The following is a 4480-nucleotide window of genomic DNA, read 5'->3' on the forward strand; positions in this document are numbered from 1 at the left end:
AAATATTCTGAATCTCAGAAGCCAGAACAGCAAGAGGGATCGCTGCACAGTGAAAGCAGCGATCCCTCTTGCTGTTCTGGCTTCTGTGATAGCTGCGCAGCCTGCATTCGCTCCATAAGACGTACACACATTTCCCCTTACTTTTTAGGAGGGAAAAAGTGAGTCTTCTAGAGCAAAATATACGGTAACTTTCTTGCAACCGATCCAACACCCAGTAATAACAATACTGAGAACAGTTCTGTTACAGTAGGACTGAACTGGTCCCAGGCATTGAGGAACTTAACGTAACAGAGAGAATGAGGGAGGTCTCTGGGAGTTCCTGTTCTAGGCTGGTCAGAGGAACGAGACCCAAGGAGCCTTAAGGTCTGCTTGCTACACTACCCCATTCATCCTGAGTGGGTATGGACTGAGGCTGCTCCATCCAAAGGCTGCATTGGCAGAGGCATATTTGTTCATCTTGAGTGTCAACGTGGAAGGGAATCCTTCTCTAGGGATGCACTTCTGTGGACCGCAGTATGGTGGCTGCCCCCTGGATGGAGTGGGCAGCGATACTCCTTGGGGGAACTCTAGCTTTTGAGGTTGAATCCTGACAGAAGTATTGTTTTTGGGGGACGGGGTGGGCAGGTGTGGAGGACTCCCTGGTCCTGAATGGGGTAACTGTGCCCCTGAAGGACCAAGTGCGCAGCCTGGGAGTCATTTTGGACTCACAGCTGTCCATGGAGGCGCAGGTCAATTCTGTGTCCAGGGCAGTTGTTTACCAACTCCATCTGGTACGCAGGCTGAGACCCTACCTGCCCACGGACTGTCTCGCCAGAGTGGTGCATGCTCTAGTTGTCTCTCGCTTGGATTACTGCAATGCGCTCTATGTGGGGCTACCTTTGAAGGTGACCCGGAAACTACAACTAATCCAGAATGCGGCAGCTAGACTGGTGACTAGGAACAGCCACCGAGACCATATAACACCGGTCTTGAAAGACCTACACTGGCTCCCAGTAGGTTTCTGAGCACAATTCAAAGTGTTGGTGCTGATCTTTAAAGCCCTAAACAGCCTCGGTCCAGTATACCTGAAGGAGCGTCTCCACCTCCATTGTTCTGCCCGGACACTGAGGTCCAGCGCCAAGGCCCTTCTGGCGGTTCCCTCGCTGCGAGAAGCCAAGTTACAGGGAAACGGGCAGAGGGCCTTCTCGGTAGTGGCGCCCTCCCTGTGGAACGCCCTCCCACCAGATGTCAAAGAGAAAAATAACTACCAAACTTTTAGAAGACATCTGAAGGCAGCCCTGTTTAGGGAAGCTTTTAATGTTTAATATTTTAGTGTTCTGTATTTTAGTGTTTTGTTGGAAGCCGCCCAGAGTGGCTAGGGCAACCCAGCCAGATGGGCGGGGTATAAATAATAAATTATTATTACTAGCTTTGCCTCTATAAGCTCTTGACTGCACATTTCCATAGATAGTGGCTCTGGCCACTTGCTGGCCACATGCATCTGGTTTGAAGGGAACAAACAGGGACTCTGGTTTTTATCATTGGGCAAGTCCTGTTACGATAGATAGAATGTGTTTGAGGTCCTGCTTAGTTGCCACTTCTTTTCCCTGAAGTGTCTGGGACGAGGGCAGAAACTCGGAACAACTATGTCCTGGGAACGGTGGAAGGAGAAAGCTGGGGTCAGGTCATTTTATCTCTGTGAAAGATGCAGCATTCCTCATTGATGTAGAGTGCCCCCAGCTCCAGGTTGACGTCACCATTGACAGGAATACAGTGGTACCTCGGGTTAAGAACTTAATTCGTTCTGGAGGTCCGTTCTTAACCTGAAACTGTTCTTAACCACTTTAGCTAATGGGGCCTCCCGCTGCCACCATCACACAATTTCTGTTCTCATCCTGTTCGCACCCGAGGTACTATTTCTGGGTTAGCGGAGTCAGTAAACGGAAGCGTCTGTAACCCAAGGTACCACTGTACAAGTCTTGAAGGAGAGGTCCTTGAGCAGGATACATCCTCTCCTTTGCTGCCAGGCTTTCAGGCAGCTGCAGAGCAGAAGAAACATGACAAACCTCTCATGTATGGGGCCTTGTGGGAGTTCTTTGAACACTTCACTTTTCCAGAAAATGACTGTTAGTCAGTGTCAGTTTGGGAGCCTTTGCAAAGGGATATCCTACTTTCAAGGCACAGGCTGACATTTACACTTATCCTGTAAAGCCACAGCTATGAAAGATAGATGAGGAGGGAGTGTATAAATTTAGTAAGTAATAATAAAAAATAAAGGAGGAAGGGAAACTCAACCAGACGGCTGAAGTATCATAGAGAAGACATTTATTTACAGATTCTAAAATACAAACGATATCGTACATTTTATATTACATTACAAAGATGAATATTAAAATAAACAATACAGCACAATACGTCAATAAGTACCTAGCTATTAGTAACAAAAATTGGAAGATGTTTGTCATTGCTCTTGCATAAGTCATAATATTCTACTGTGCCACACCCACAATTCTCACTGGACAGAACTGTCTCCTTCCTGCCCTTCATAGAACGTCCCTATCTAAAAGGCTACATACGCTGAGTAAAATATTGCATTTTGGTAAGAAACTTGAAAAACATTGAGGTTAATAAAATGTATATAGGTCTGAAAAGGCCATTAATAAAACATGAGAACACGTGTACACAGATTATATAAAATACTGAAAAAAATGGCCCTTTAGTCCATTAGGGTTTTTGCTTTAGTTTAAAACGTGGTATAATACTGAAATTCATATGATCTAGAGCAGAGCAAAACAAAACAGAAGTGCAAGGAGTATTAATCGCAATTGCTCTGCTCCACAGTGATTCTCTGCGAGCGGCTCATCGGCCGAAGCAGTAATGAAAGTAGTGGTCTCGAAACAAAACTATCCAAGTAAACAAAGAAGGAATTGTCCTCTGTTGCTATTTCTTGGTCTTGTGCGACATCGAGCCGCACTCTCTGTGCCAAGGAGAATGAAGACCTTGCAGCAGGCAATGCCCACATCGCCCTTTCACATGAAAACTACTAGAGCGGAAGCAAGTCGCTTGCATTTCCTTTGTTGCTACTTTTGATGAAGATCTGAAGCTGTGCGGCGAAAGAAGGAAACGAGAAGCAGGAGCGGACATACTGGTCTTCGTTGCTCCTCTATGGAGTGAATGTAATGAATCAAGATAACGAGAGCATAAAAAAGCATGCCTGAAGAGGAAGTCTATATAAATGGGGTCTGTGGATGTATATGTGCTGTGCTTCGAGGTATGTGTGCATGAATTAACATGGAGGAAGGTGGGGCTGAACAGGCAATCTCTGAGCATTTCCATCTGTGAATGAAGAGAAACCTATGTTGCATAGGTGCGATACTGTGTGAGAAGAATGTGCACGCCAAATGTATACTTTACAAAATGTCTGCAATAGAGTAACGCCCCTTTTTTGCATTGTGGAATTGTGATGGTGGGATGGAACTACAGTGGTGCCCCGCAAGACGAATGCCTCGCAAGACAGAAAACTTGCTAGACGAAAGAGTTTTCCGTTTTGGAGGTGCTTCGCAAGACGAATTTCCTATGGGCTTGCTTCGCAAGACGACAATGTCTTGCGAGTTCCTGCTGGTTTTTTTTCCTCCCCCCCCCTTTTCTAAACCGCTTATCAGCTGAACCGATCAGCAGATAAGCCGCTAAAAGCCGCTAATAGCGCTAATCCGCTAATCTGTCAATGGGCTTGCTTCGCAAGACGAAAAAACCGCTAGACGAAGAGAATCACAGAACGGATTCTTTTCGTCTTGCGAGGCACCACTGTACGCTCAATTCTCCCCACCCGCCATGCCCAAAAAGACTCTACTCACGGCCGCAATCCGTTCCTGAGCCCAGCTGGAAGTCAAAACGGGTCACTGGGAGAGGCGCCGTTGTGCGCAGACGTGGACGCCGATTGCCCGCTTCTGCGCATATGCGAACGGCAATCACCACTCCTGCGCATGCATGAACGGCAGCAAACCTGCCGGTTATTTCTGGCTTTGCCGCGGACATTGGGCGAAACGGACGCAAGCGGGGGCGGATGTAAGAAGAGGTTTGACTGTACACACAAATACCTGTAAAAACATACGCAATGTGTACTTTGGCCATATTTCTGCAGGTTTATGTGAAAGTAAAGGAGCGAGTTAACATGTGCATTTGTGAAAGGAGAGAAATGACTTGATGTGGATCTCTGTGCTTTTTTTTTTTTTTTTAATAACGAAGAAAACCCCCTGGCTGCTTTGCCTGAGTATCAGAGCCTTCTGCAGTGAGCTATTACTACAAACTGCTTAATGGTATGCAAACAGGCAAACGAGTCCAATTGGCTGGAGCCTGGTACATTGTAAAAAAAATATCTCCGCATAATCTGCAGTTAGGTGCCGTGTGAAGGAAAAAGTGTCTGTGCAAAAGTAGGCAGATGTGCTTTACAGGAGTCACGTAACAAGTTTCATAGTTAAGTTCACAAAATTAAAACTCCGCA

The 4480-nt window shown here is 46.3% G+C and overlaps 1 long non-coding RNA gene across 1 annotated transcript; it reads left to right on the forward strand.

Annotated features, from left to right (window-relative positions):
• Nucleotides 1–2122: 2122 nt before the first annotated feature.
• On the forward strand, nucleotides 2123–4203 carry LOC309528855. Its single transcript, XR_014217924.1, has 2 exons — nucleotides 2123–3445; nucleotides 3778–4203. It is a non-coding gene; the product is annotated as an uncharacterized lncRNA (long non-coding RNA).
• The last annotated feature ends 277 nt before the right edge of the window (nucleotides 4204–4480 follow it).

Source organism: Podarcis vaucheri, assembly GCF_965113315.1.
Source record: "Podarcis vaucheri genome assembly, chromosome: 3".
Classification (NCBI taxonomy): Eukaryota; Metazoa; Chordata; class Lepidosauria; order Squamata; family Lacertidae; genus Podarcis; species Podarcis vaucheri.